The 14,693-nt window shown below is 47.5% G+C and overlaps 1 protein-coding gene across 9 annotated transcripts in view; it reads right to left on the reverse strand.

Annotated features, from left to right (window-relative positions):
- Positions 1 to 14,519, reverse strand: part of PTK2B (protein tyrosine kinase 2 beta) — a 127,832-nt gene extending 113,313 nt beyond the window's left edge. For 3 of the 9 annotated variants that reach the window (XR_012503445.1, XR_012503446.1, XM_074355622.1), the window contains exon 1: positions 2,887 to 3,068. The gene's annotated coding sequence lies outside the window, so the exon portion shown is untranslated. Of the gene's footprint in view, positions 1 to 2,886; positions 3,069 to 4,373; positions 4,453 to 14,392 lie in introns of those variants that run through there. The other 6 variants (XM_074355621.1, XM_074355619.1, XM_074355617.1 and 3 more) reach the window with 3 other exon arrangements.
- Between the last annotated feature and the right edge of the window lie 174 nt (positions 14,520 to 14,693).

Genomic DNA, 14,693 nt, shown 5'->3' on the forward strand with positions numbered 1-14,693 from the left:
CAGCTAAATTTTAAGGCATGTTTGTCTGAGTCAGACACTGTGCTAGGTGTTTTACCTGGATCCTGGGCCTATCCTTTTTTATTTTTTATTTTTTAATTTTAGCAGAGTTGAGTTACAATGTTGTGTTAATTCTGGTATAAAGCACAGTGATTCAGTTATATACAAACATATATATATTCCTTTTCATATTCTGTTTCATTATAGGCTATTACAAGGTACTGAATACAGTTCCCTGCGTGGATTCTCCCTTTTAATTCATTCACATTTCCCTTCAGTTAATTTTAATTTGAGTCACCCCCTCCCCCCCACCGCCCCCTCCTCCAGGCCCTGTCCATCCTCCAGAAGAAGAGCTGGGTACCTCCTCCCTTTGAAGCAGGTCATCTGGGAAGCAGGTCAGTGGCGAAGCTGAAGAAATGACCCCGGCTCTCCTCCTTTGCTCAGGAGCTAACCCTCACCATGTATTTCCTCTGGGGCCTCCGAGTGTTTGATAAATATAAACAGAAATACATGAGCCCCAAGCACTTGGGGAATGTGGCTTTGGTTACCCCTGTGAAGATGTTACGCAGATGAATATCTACCACTTTTTCTTCAGCCCTCCCTGGGCAACGCACGTGCATCACTACGGATGTGCCCCAAAATCCGGACAATGGATACTCTTGTCCTTATTTCTGAAGAGAGATTCTGGGGCTCTGAGGAGCTAAGGGGCTTCTGTGAGGCCTCACATCAAGCAAGTGGCCAAGCTGGGATTTGAATCCAGGTCCATCCAGCTCCAAAGACCAAGGAATGCATGGGGTTTGGGGGTCTCTTTTGGTTTTTCAAGAAATAACAGGGCCAATCAGTGAAGGAACCCCAGAGTGGGCTGTAGGAGGGCTGGTTACCAGCGAACATGTGCTGAGACTCCTGGTGCCTGGGTGCACCCCGTCCTTCCCTGCCCAGCAGAGGAGCGCCCTCAACCTTCCTTCTCCTAGAGGAGGGTTGTCAGATGAAATATCAGACGCCCAGTTAAATTTGAATTTCCGCTAAACAGTGAATTATGTCTTATATAAGTATGCCCCCAATATTGCATGGGACATACTTATCCTTGAAAAATATTCATTGCGCATCTGCAGTTCAAATCTGAGTGTCCTGCATTTTCATTTGCCAAATCCAGCAGCGCTGCCCTTGAGTGGAATTGGAGGCTGTTGGCTCCAGGTCCCAAGCGACAGGAGTTGCCATGGCAGCAAGAGCAGGCCCTCCTGGAGCCCTCCACCTCTCAACTCGCCCTGCACTTCCCACGCGCTGACAGCACATGGCTACTTTCAGTTTCCTGGGTGCATCATGCTGCTTCTGGCCTCTGGTCTCAGCACTTGCTGTGCTCTGGGCTGCTCTGCTCCCCTTCCCCTCCGTGGCTCATTCTACTGATCCTTCAGGTTGCCACTTAGAGTCACTTCTTCCAGGAAGCCTTCCTGGACACCCTGACCGGCTCCTCCCACAACCCCCAGCCCTGGGCTGGTCAGCACCTGCCCCTTTCCTTCCCACCACTCCCCGCACTGCCGGGGAGCTCACGGAGGGGCTGGGTTCCCCGCACCGTGGCCTCCCTGCTCCCCCCCCTTCTCCCCCAGAGCCAGCACCCGGCCTCAGGTAGGAACCCAGCAAATGCTTCTCAGTGAAGGAATGACGGCAGAGTGTCCTGGCAGAGCTGGTCTCTTGGATGTGAGTACTTCCCTCCCTCCCTCCATCTTCTCTCACTTTTTCATCTCGGCCTCCAATTCGCCCTCCCCCCAGAGAAGTTGTGAAAGGCTGGGGTTAGGTCCACGGCTGCATTCCTCGGCCACAAGGGAGGGGCCTCCTCGTGCCCCTTCTGTGATCATTTCGCACCCACTGCCCCAGGGCTCATGTCCAGTTACATCCAGTTATGGATCCGGAGAAAGCTCTTCCTCTGGTTTCCTACCCCCCTGGCCAATGCCCGCTCTGTGTGCAAAATTCTGCTCTTCTTCCTCTCCAGCCCCTTGGAGGAGCCTCAATGGATTGAGCTCCAAGTCTGGGGTGTGGGGAGACACGAGTGTCAGATGGCTGAGGGTTAGGGCAGGTGGCGGGCCTCGGAGGGCTCAGAACATCTCCCATATGTTGCCTGTTCACCCACCCAAGGCTTTGCCCACGCACAGCCTGACAGGCAGAGAAGGCACAGAACTTAACCCTTTATGAGCATATTGCAAAGGAGTTTCACAAAGACTCAGCGAGGCGGCGAGCGTTAAGTTTAGTCCCCAGGCCACACACGGGCTCACACGCACTCATGCGCGCACACACGCACGCCACACATACACACACACACACACACACACACCCCTCAGAGCTCTGCCACTACCCCCTGCCGAGCTCTGTGACGTCCGTCTGGGCTTGACTCGGAAGGTGCCGTCTCGGGGCTGGAACCCACTGCGGGGAGCAGAGGGGGGTCCGTGGGGACGTGACCAGGGTGGGCGGGCTGCCGGGCTCGGGGAGGGGGCGAGAGCAGGACGCGGGCAGGGGCTCTAAGGCAGGAGTTGAAGCTGGATTCTGAGAGCTCTCTGGCCTGACCTTTAGAGGCAGGCGGCCTTTCCGTGCCCTCTCATCATCCCCCAGCCTTCCCTCCACACCCCCCACCCCACGTCTGAATCCGAAAAGAGGACCAAGAGGGAGAAATACCCCTTAGTCTCAAATTCACTCCAAAAATAGAAGCCCGCTCCCTGCCGGGAGCTCCCCGCGCCCGCGGCTCCCACTTCTGGGTCCTCCGTGGCTCCTTTTCCAGGAACTCCCGGCGCCGGCGCCGGCCGGGTCCCCATAATCCCGGAGTCACTCCCCAACCCTCCCACCTCGGCCAGCCTCCAACTTCTGGCCGGACGCTCAGCCGCGATCGCGGGAGGGACTCACACGCAGGGACGCGCCAGTCCGGGCGGCGGCTCCTCGGCTCGGCCAGGTGCGGCGGGGACGGTGGCCGGCACAGGTGCGGCGGGGGCCGGGCAGGTGAGGGGTGCTGTTCACGGGGTTCTCGGCGACTCCCGAGGCCTCCGCTGAGTAAGAGCGCTGACAGGTTTGTGTTTTCCCCTCTCCTCCTCCGACTTAACCACACCCCTGTTGCTCGCCTCCCCACTTCCTTAAAGGGTGGGGTGTGTTGTCTGCGGTGCTGAGCGTGTGCCGGCTCCAGCCTCTTACCATAAACTCTGAAATAGACGCTGCCGCCGATTCCCTGAGCTGCGCGCGCCCACCTGGGGGACCATCTCTGCCATCCCCCGGCCCCAGGTCGGGTCTTCTGCCGTTCTGCGCCCCCCGTGAGCAGGTGAGCCCCCAGTTCCTACCACCCCTCCCTCCTCCCTCCTCTCCACTTGCAGACTTCGGCATGGCGTTCCTCTTAACCCCCAGGTATGTCTCAGAGCCAGAGACTGCCAGCTGCCTGCCACCCTCTCAGTATCTGGGTCCCTCTGACTCTCCAAGTAGTAAGGGGCCCAGCCCCTTTACTATCAGGTTACTATCTCCAGGGACTTTGGCAGAACTGGTCCAGGGGCCTGGACACCATGGACCAAGTCCCTGCGCTGTCATAGCCAGGACCATAGGACAGCAAAGAATAGTCATAGAAGCTGGGCAGCCTTTTCTCGCTCCATCGGCACATCAGGCCACTTCGTTGTCCAAACATAGAGGCTGGTTTACCTCTTCACTCAGGCCAGCAGGGGAGTGAGAGGTGAGACAGTGACTCAAGGGAACTTAGCAGCCCTTTTCCCTATTATTAGAAAGGTTCTAGACTTTGTCCTGAGCCGGAGGAGGTGAACCAGACTTAGCATTATGTCAAAAAGCTGGTGTGTCACTCAGTGTTCCCTACGTCCCCGAAGTTCCTCTCCAGAGCCCCCAGCCCAAACGTCTTCATTCTGTGTCCTGTGAAGGACTGGGGTCTCCCACGGTTCTAGAGAATTCTCTGAGGATGGCACCCCCTGGAGTTGTGCAACCACATGTGACAGCCCGACACACACAACCACCTCGTGAAACTCCCTCACCACCCACCTCCAAACCCATTCAGCAGCCCAGCCACCCTAGGACAAGGAAAGAAAAAGCCAGCATTTGGTGAGCACATCTAATGCCAACCACCTTGTGCTCAGGAAGCACCCAGTTTACACCCCATTTACCCTTGCATTTCATTTAATTCTCCTCATTTTCTGCAAAGAAAATTGAGACTTAGCTTAATTAACATGTCCAAGGCCAAAAAGCCAGAAAGTCAATGTTTCTCAAACTTTGGTCAGTGGACTATCCATAGCTCTTAAAATGCAGATACCTGGGTGCCACCCCTGGTCTCTTGAAAATCAGAATCTCTGCGCCTGGGGTCCACCCCCTTACACGTGGCAACTTACAGCCCATCTGACGGAGCTCACCACATGACTGCTGGAATTCTGCCTTGTTCATCCCGTCCATGGATGTAGCTGTGTTCTCAGCACCGGGTACTGCCGGGATCTGCAAAGCAGTCAGAAAACATCCAAGTGGGCGTCAGGAGAGACCTTGGCTAGGGCTTGGGCGACAAGGCGAGTCAGAAGGGATAAACTGGAGTTAGCAGGGGACATGTGGAGGAAGACTGGGCGGCTAACTGACCACACTTCAGGGAACTTGTCAGAGGGCGTTAGAAAGCGAGTGATCCGTTCCTGCACGTGGGAATGAGGTGACGAAGGTCCAGCAGTGTGAAGGTTGGGTGCCAGGTGGTGACAGTGGGAACTAAAGAGCAAAGCCACTCCAGGCCGGTTTAAGAAAAGGTGAGTTTGTGCATGCTGCCCCTGTGTGGCCAAACCTGTGAATGACAGTCTCTCCAGATAATTCAGGGAAAGGAAAGTTTTCAGATACTCAATTTTCAGAGGTTGTTGAAGTCTTCAGCAATTTTCTTAAAGCTCCCAAACCTAGCTCCTAGAATTGTAGAATCATAGGTTTTATTTTATGAAAGAGACCTTGAGAAACTCCCTGGGGTGAATAACTCCATGTTCAGATCTTATGTCCGGTCCAGTGCTGCTCAATGCTAAGTTGACAGGGACAAATGCGTCTGCCTGAATGTCTTTTAAAAACCTATTAGATACACTTTCAAGAGCCTAGAATTTTATATAAAGGTTTTAAAAAAATTCTACCCATGGATCACTGTGGTTTTGGATAGTGACCTCCCCCAGTGGAGGAGCAAAATATTTCCCTTCCATCTACCACTGTCTCAAGCCAAGACAGTGCTATTATGGCATGGCCCTGGTTGGAGGGGAGGGGAGGAATGTGCAGCTGGTTCCGCAGGAGGAGAAAACTGTAAGGAAAAGGCACTTTGACTTTTCCATTTAGAGGTTCCACCCTCACCCCAGGTTCAAGTCTTCAACCACACATCACACTGCATACAACAGACTGCAGCCCCTTCCAGTCCTCCCTGCATCAGCAGCATTAACTCTGAAGCCAAGTGTTAAAATCCTAGAGTCGCCTTTGACTCTCCTTGGATCTCTATGTCCTGCGAATCCTTCTAAGCATCAATCTTATTCATCATTTTCTTTCAAGTCCTATTGCCCCTACTCTGGTTCATGGTCTGTTTGTCTTACGCCCAGACTCTTGTGAAAAGGGCTCTCCTAACCTGTACCCAACTCGCACCCCAAGAGGAGTTGAGACTGGAGCTCAGTAAATTGGTCTGAGCTGGCACTGAGCTTCTGGTTGGCATCTGAGACCACAGGAATGAATGAGATTGTCTGGGGCAGGAGTAAAAGGGAGCAGAGATCTTAAGGTCAGGCTTTTGCCAGGGGCAAATTTAGTAAAAAGGCGAAAGTCAAGTGGGGTGGGCTGAGGAGTGAATTGAAGTGAAGACGTGGAGGCAGCGTGTCTTGACTGAAAAAGAAAGTAAGAGATGGGGGTGGCCACGGGGGTTGTGGGTTGGAAAGAGGACTGTTTTGTCATTTGTTTAAGGTGCAGGTTTAAGATAAACAAGGTCCTACTGTGAAACACAAGGAAGTATACTCAGTACCTTGTAATAGCCTATAATAAAAAAGAATATGAAAAAGAATATATATGTATAAATGAACCATAATACTGTACACCAGAAATTAACACTACATTGTAAACTGACTATAATTCAATTTTTAAAAGATGCAGGTTTAAATGCACATGGGAAGGATCCAGTCAAGAAGGAAGACGGGACCCTGGGCAAGTGTATCCATCTGTCTGAGCCTGCATTTCCTAATCTAGGAAAATAGAAAATTAGGGACTACCTGCTCTACCTATTTCTCAAGGTTTTGTGATGCCCAAATTAACAGGCATGAAAATGCTATAAAATGCCTTAGTTATTCTTTTTAGAAATGATAGGAATTAAGTATGATAGGATTGGGGGGACACATGACATACGTATCCGGAGAGACACAGTTTGTCGAGTGTTCACTGTGCAAAGAACTTTCAGCCATCACCTAATTACTCTTCACAATGATGGAGGCTGAGAGCAGTATTCCTAGTCTGTAGAAAGGAAAAAGGAGGTTTGGAGAAAGTTGATAAGAAGTTCATCCACATGCACCCAGGTGGCAAAGAGCAAAGCTGAATCCAAGCTCATTAATGGCAGGGCTGGGATAGTATGAAATTGGGGTCTCTCCATTATGGACAGTGGGATTAAATCACATGATGTAAATTGGCTGTTATGGTAAATTTCATTTTAAAGGACTAGTAGGGTTATAATGTTCTGAACAACAACAACAAAATTGACCAAGAAAAAAACCCACGGGCACAAGGACTAAATAAGTGATGCTGTTTCTCACCAAAGGACAATCGATCCCTAATTTAACCAGTTACATTACATTTACTAAATGGACCACAGTTGAGCCCAAAATAAAGAACTCAAAAAACCACAGCCTGGATTTCAAAAGAACCCTTCATTCCACCTGTGAAAGCACTCCTTTTTGTCCCCTTTTCTTCACTTACAGTAGAATCCCCTAGTTTTCAGTTGGCGAGAGGCTGCCCAAAATAAAGACTACATTTCCCAGTCTCCCTTGCGGGTGTGACCATGTGAGTTCCGGGCAGAGTTGGTGAGTGGAAGTTAGGTGCGCAGCTTCAGGATGAAGCCCTTCAGGGGAATGGGTACACCCTCAGCCATTCCCTTTTCCACTTCCAGGTAGTGATGGAACCCGGAGCAGTCATCTTGGTGTTTGGCGCTGAGAGGAGCTGAGCAACATGGCAGATGAAGCCTGGGCTCCTGGTAAATCAGGCCACCGGGCCACCAGGCTAGCCCCAGACATGGTCTGGACCTGGTAGAACTTTTACATGAGAGAGAAAGAAATATTTCAGTCATTCAGGTTACTGCCCTTGAGGCTTTTCTGTTACCAAAGCCTAAACTGCATCCTAACTAATATAACATCATTTAGCCCATTTTCTCTTAGATGCAAATAAAGGCAGAACCTCAATGTCCCCATCTATACAATGGGAATAACTTACATGACAGGGTTGTTGGAAGGACTAGAAATAACTATGGTTCATAGTGGACAATAATGGATGGTATTATAATCTGTTGTAACCTTTAAAAATGTGTCCCTGAAATAAAAATAATGGTGGCTTTAAAATATTGCACACCCTGCCCTCCACATTACAGGGGAGAGGAGAAACAAAAACAGCAAAAATTGATAACTGATGTAAAATGAATGATGGGGAAGTAACAGTTCACTATTCTGTTCTCCCTAATATTGTGTTTGAAAATGCTCATAGTGAAAAAGTTAAAATAAATAAAATCTTTCCAGAGAGAAAAAAAAATTCACTTTTGAACAGAATCCAAAGGGAAAAATAAAATCGTGTTAAATTCACTGAGAAATTAATTTGGGTACCCAAGAGGGAGGAAAAATGGAGAAGGCAGAAGAGAGTTTTTATTTTCTATTGATGACAACAGGCAGCTCCTTAACAGATCAGGGCTCTGGAAGGGGGCTGTGGGACAGGGGGGTAGGGGACATGGGGCTAGGGGCTGGGGGACGGCGCATGAGACAGCTGAGCTAGGGGACAGGGGGCTGTGAGACAGCGGGGCTGGGGGACAGCGGGCTAGGGGACAGGAGGCTGCGGGACAAGGGGCTGGGGGACAGGGGACTGGGGGACAACAGTCTGGGGGACAGCGGGCTGGGGGATGCTCCTGGAGAGAGTCTGCCTGAAAGCAAAGCCTTCCCTGCCACCTTGCCCACTCTGGGTCAGCTCCCTGATCCCTGAGGCTTTGGTCTTCTTGGTTCTCAATCCTTACACCCACCTGTGAGTGAGCTCACCGGGTCCCCCATTGCCTATGGAAGAGACTGGAAGCAAAGGGGTGACTATGTGAACCTAGTCTTGCTGTTGCTGTCAGCGATTTCAACAAACGTGGCTCTCAGCTCCCAGCCCACACTCTGCTGGGCTAGGAAGCCACAGCAGGTTGCCCCAGGCAGACTCACTGTTAGGAGCAAGAAGAACCTCTCAACAAGAGAGAAAAAATGCCCGGCAAATGCAGGAACCCACAGATCACAGGCATCTGCGGCCACCGAAGGGACAAAGAACCCCACACGCTTCATTAACTCCTGAGGGTACCCCGTTATTATCCTGCCCAGCACAGCAATTATTCTCTATTTTGGTAAATCATGAAGAAAAGTTTACAGTAGATTCCGCATCCTCTATTTTAGAGGGGGGAAAAAAAGCACACAATGTATTTCCAAAAATTTTCTTTTAAAAATGTTTGTCATAAAATCATTCAGTGCTTGAAGATAAATTTCAGGAGGGAGGGTATAGCTCAGTGGTAGAATGCATGAGTAATGTGCCCGAGGCCCTGCGTTTAATCCCCAGGACCTCCTCTAAAAATAAATAAATAAACCTAAACTACCTCCCCCTTAAAAATACAAAAATAAATAAATCAATAGTGGAATACATTTTTTAAAAAAGATAAATTTCAAGAACACGAACATTAGCTTAGATTTCATTTTGTCAACCTGTCCAGTTGCCAGGCTGGACTGGAGTAATTTACCACCCTCGCTCCTTCACAATGAGTAGCAGCAGCGTGCAGCCCTCACCGGGGGCACACAACAAGGGGTCAAAGCCCCCGAAGCTCACAGAGGCAAGGCGGGGAGCGCAAGGGAAGCTGGCTGGATAGGGGTGGTGACAAAGCAGGAACAAATGTCCCCACTACAGGAGCAGCTGTCATTCAGTTCAAAAGTCTCCGGTCATGCAGGAGAGGGAGCTTAAAGTAACAAGATAACCAATCTTCCCTTCCGTAACAGCAGAGGCAGGCAGTGACTCTCCGTAAAGGAAATTAAGAACATATTTCCATTTACAATAGTATCAAAAAGAACAAAATGGAGGCGAAAGGGTTTTACACTGAAAACTGTAAAACACTGCTGAAAGAAACGGTAGGACACAAATAAATGGAAAGATAGCCTGCGCTCACGGATTAGAAGACAGTACTGTGGAGATGTCAATACTGCTCCAAGTGATCCACAAATTTAATGCAACCCCCACAAAAATCCAAACACCACTCACTGCAGAAATAGAAAAAAAAACCATCTTAAAATTCATACGGAATCTCAATGGACCCCAATGGTCAAAATAATCTTGAAAAAGAAAAACAGTGTTGGAGGTCCCACATGTCCTGATTTCAAAAGTTATTATAAAGCTGCAGTAATCAAAACAGTGTGGTCCCGGCATAAAGACAGATATATAGACCAATGCAATAGGGAGTCCAGAAATGAACCTGTGTATATGGTCAAATGATCGTCAACAAGGGTGCCAGGACCACTCAAGGGAGAAGGGACAGTCCCTTCAACAAACGGTGGTGGGAAAACTGGATATCCACATGCAAAAGAAGGAAGCTGGACCCTTCCCTTACACCATATATAAATTAACTGAACATGGGCTGAAGACCTACATGAGACCTAAAACTTTAAATTTCTTAGAAGAAAACATAGAGAAAAAGCTTCATGACATTGGCAATGGTTTCTTAGATATGACGTCAAAAGCACAAGCAAATAAAATAATGCCATTTGCAGCAACATGGATAAACCTGGAGACTGTCGTTCTAAGTGAAGTAAACCAGAAAGAGAAAGAAAAATGCCATGATATTGCTTATATGTGGAATCTAAAAAAAAAAAAAAAAAAGGACACAATAGAACTTATCTACAAAACAGAAACAGACTCACAGACATAGAGAACAAACTTATGGTTACCAGTGGATAAATGGGGAGTTCGAAATTTGCACCTCTTGGGGAGTGATGGAAATGTCAGCTATCTTGACTGTGGTGTGGTGGTGGTTTCATAGGTGTAGACATCTATCAAAATTCATCAAATTGTACATCTGAAATATGTGTAGTTTACTGTACAGGAATTACACCACAATAAAGGTGTTTTTTAAAAAGCACAGGCAAAAAAAAAAGAGGTAAATGGGACTCCATCAAAATAAAAAATTTCTGTGCAGCAAAGTGAGAATGAATGGCAACAAAACATAAAGGCACCTAGGGCACGGGAGAAAATACTTGCCGATTACCTGCCTCGTATGAAGCTAGTATCCAGAATATATAAAGAACTAATACAACTCAACAACAATAACAAAAGAAGACTTGATTTAAAAGGGGGCAAAGGACTGAGTAGACATTTCTCTAAAGATGATATCCAAATGGCCAAGAAGCACATGAAAAGATGTTTGACATCACTAATCATTAGGGAAATGCAAATCAAAACCACACAGAGATATCACCTCACATCTATTTGGATGCTTGCAACAAAAACAGAAAAAATAAAAAAAAAAAGAAGAAGAAGAAGAAAAAGAAAATAAAGAAAATAGCAAGTGTTGGGCAGGATGTGGAGAAACTGGAACCCTTGTGCACTACTGGTGGGACTGTAAGATGGTGCGTCTGTTGTAGAAAACAGTGCGTCAGTTCCTCAAAACAGTAAAAATAGATCCAGAGATTCCATCTCTGGGTATGTTCCCAAAATAACTGAAAGCACGGTCTTGAAGAGATATTGTGCACCCATGTTCACAGCAGCATCATTCACAATAGCCATGAAGTGGGAGCAACCCAAATGTCCACCGATGGCTGAATGGGTAAACAAAACTGCGGTGTAAACATACAGTGGAATGTTATCCAGCTTTAAAAAACGGAGGAAAGCTCTAAGGTATGTCACAACATGGACGAACTTTGAGGACGTTCTGCTTGGTGAAATAAGCATAAAAGTCACAAAAACAAATAAGATTTGATTCCACTTGCATGTGGTGTCTGGAGGAGTCAAATTCTCAGGGACAGAAAGCCGACTGGTGGTGGCCAGGAAGAAGCTGGGGAAAGGAGGAAGAGGCACTCGTTTAATGGGTTTGGAGTTTCAGTTTTGCGAGATGGAAGTTCTGGGGGTGGGCTGCACAATAACCCTATCCCACTTCTGGACGCTGATTTACACCAAGATAAGATGCCTGGAGTGGCTGCAGTCATTTTCCAACCAAAAGGCAGCCGAAGACCAGAAAGCTGGAAAGAATCTGGGGTCTCAGTGCCACTGGGTTGGACACGACCTTCTTGCCTCCAGACTTTCCATTATGTGAGATCATCCATCCTCTTATTGTTTAAGCATTTTGAGTTGCAATTTAAAAGACGCAGCTTAGAAGATCCTAACTGATACAGAGGAAAAAAAAAAAAACAAGCATATGGATCAAATACAAGATGTCTGCAACCAAATCCCATCCAGAGGCAGCTGATTTACTACCCTAGGTGTCTGCCTAGTCACTTGCATTAAGCACCATTTCTTATGGAAGCTCTCCCTGCATTTGTCAAACAAACTCAGAGCTCCCACCCTCCTTTTTGCCACAGTGTAGACCTCCGAGAAGGCCTAAGCCAACACTGTGTCCTACATAAAGCATCAGACTACAGTAATTTCCTCAAACATATCCTTGGTAAGGCTGCTGGACAAGTTCAAGCATGTCTGCATCTCTGGTTGAGCATTACTGAAAATGGTTCTTGCTACTGCCATCCCTGCAACTGCCGACTATGGCAGTCTTCCCCCTTGTCCCCATAATATTCGTTGACATGAAATCTGCTTTGATATGAAATCTGATATTATTAATAGGGCTACCCCAGCTTTCTTTGATTCGTTTTAGTGTGGTATATCTTTTTCTATCCTTTCATTTTAACTTATCTGTAGGCTTCTATTTAAAGTGGGTTGTTTTAGGCAGCATATAGTTGGGTCTTGCTTTTTTATCTAATCTAACAATCTCTGTTTTTTATTTGCAGTAGACATGATCTAGTCAACTGCTTTAAAGGGGGGGCATTTTTCTTCCAGCACCTAGGAATTTTATTTTTCCTAATACAACATTTAAGAAATAGTTGTTATTCCTTATATAAGTGTATATGGTGCTAACAGGGGGTTTGGAAATGTGGTGGTGCCTGGCAAGGATGCCTGGGGATGGAAGGGGCAAGTTAGAGCAGTGAGAACTGCCAGTCGACTTATACAAGAATTTAAGTGGTAGACAGGGGACCTGAACTTCAGAGAAGAAGGTTCTTCCTACTGGAAGAAGAAACAGAAGATGGTGACAGATTAGTTACAATCACCAAGACTTCTCTTTCCTGGTCTCTGGGTAAGTCTTAGTCACCCTTTTTACTGAAATTATGCAAAGAATAAAAAAACTTCAGAGTGTCTGAGCTGGTAAGAATTTGGAGCAATTAGTCCAACCTCTCCTTTTACAGTTGAGGAAAAGGAAGTTAAGAAAAGTGAGGTTATATGCCACAGGTTATGCCCCTGGCTAGTGGTGGAGCTTGGAACAGAACCAAGTCCTTTCCGGATTTCCAGAAATACTAGCGGACCTTGCTGGTTTAATGTTAACCTTTGTATTCTACTTAAAGGGGAAAAGGATACAATTGTTAATTTCTACTCTTTGTCCTTGTTTGGATTTGTGGCCCTACTCAGACAGCGGGAGTAAAAACAACAAAACAAATAAGTAAAATCATAAGAGCAGGAGGAAAACACATAGATAGCAAAACAGATTCACAGAGCAACTGGGACACAGATAAAACAGCGAAAGAAAATGAGACCAGATTTTCCAGGGAGGTGCCTGGGATGTGGGGTTATTTGCCCCATCTTGTGGCCTTTTCGGGTATTGCCTCTAAGGTTAATTTCTGAACCAGTTAGCCTAACTGGAGACCTTCTTGTTGCATGAGCAGATCTAGAGCAAGGGGTCTCCAACTTTGCTGTTCCTGGGGGAAGGGTACAGCTCAAGTGGTAGAGCGCATGCTCAGCGACCAAGAGGTTAGGGGTTCAATCCTCAGTACCTCCTCCAAGCAGAAATCAATGAAGAAACCTAACTACCTCCCCCTCAATAAACAAACAGTACAAGTGTTCCTGAGAATCACCTGGAAGTTGTGTGAAAATGCAGATTCCGGGGATTTTTCCCAAGAGAGGCAATGTGGGCTCAAGAATCTGTGCTTTGCTCCCCAAGTGACTGTAGGAGGACCACTGCTCATGGGTAAGAAACACTACAGAAGGCAGTAAAAATTAGTGGCATCCATCCTTTTGGCATTGCGGGGGAAGGACTACTCTGAAGGAAAGTTTGTAAGGAAATTGTCAGAAACTCTAAAGGGTCTGAGATTTTTAGCCTACTGGCAAGCTAACAAATTAGCATGCCACAGTTTCATGAATTCTGGTAAATGAGACTCCTGAATCAGAGGCAAAGGACAGTTTATTACTAACTGCAATAACAGTAGCCAGGTTATTGCCATTTGGGCCAGTTTCCTGAGCCTTAATTCCTACAAGCCTATGTGATGTGGGCCACTGGAGGAAGTTTAGGGAAACTGAATCTTTTATAATGAGGAGTAAGGTTGCCAGATCTTTGCCTGGAGGGAGACATTATTTCTGCCTCCCAAGGCTGTTGATCACAGAAACATCCCAGAAAAGAGATAGCCCAAAAAAGGCAGTCGGTGTTCAGCTGGCATACAAGAACATAAGGCATGTGGAGGATTGTCTTCCAGCAGAAATTGGAAATGAAAGAGTGTCAGGGGAAAGGAATCCAACATCCGAAGGCTGTGAAGTGATCGACCTGGGGCAGGAATAGGGATTTGGAGAGACTCAGGCCTGCTGCACCTGGCAGGAATTCGGCTGGATTCTAGTTACCATAGCTAACTTTGGGGACTTCTGTTTCAACGGGGACCTGCTTAATGTCATGAGCACTTTCCATACTTATTTCACTTTAATTCTCACATTTCATAGAGATGAGGGATATTATCGCCATTCTACCCACGAGGAAATACATTTTGAAAGATGGTAACTTGCCCACTTATTCAACCACGCGACAAGAATCGGGTCTCCTCTGGGGTCTTCCCCACTACCCTCTTCCCTCACCAGTTTCCGCCATACCCCAGGGGGCAAGAACAAGACTGGCCAAAATAAGTAAACCACGAATACAAGAGTGGGCACAGAGCTCTTAAAGGAAGCTACAAACCACAAGTGGAGAAATGGCTAACGGCGGTGTAAGACCCAGACGCCACTTCGGAACCAGGAAGGAAGGAGCTCTGGCTTCTCCCGTGTCGCGGGCCTGAGATTTCCGGGGATTGGTTAAGAAAGAGGCTCCTAGACTTCATTTCCCTTTTGAAATCGGAAGTAGGTTTCCAGTGACACGGAAGCCCTACAGCACGGCTGTGGCGCTTCTTCCTGCTAAACCTGGCCGGCCCGCCCGGCACTGGCGGGTCCGCAGAGCACACCGGCCCGCCCCGCTCTTCCGGGGTTTCCCGCGCCAACCGGAA

The sequence above is a fragment of the Camelus bactrianus genome, chromosome 31 (genome assembly GCF_048773025.1).
Source record: "Camelus bactrianus isolate YW-2024 breed Bactrian camel chromosome 31, ASM4877302v1, whole genome shotgun sequence".
Taxonomy (NCBI): Eukaryota; Metazoa; Chordata; class Mammalia; order Artiodactyla; family Camelidae; genus Camelus; species Camelus bactrianus.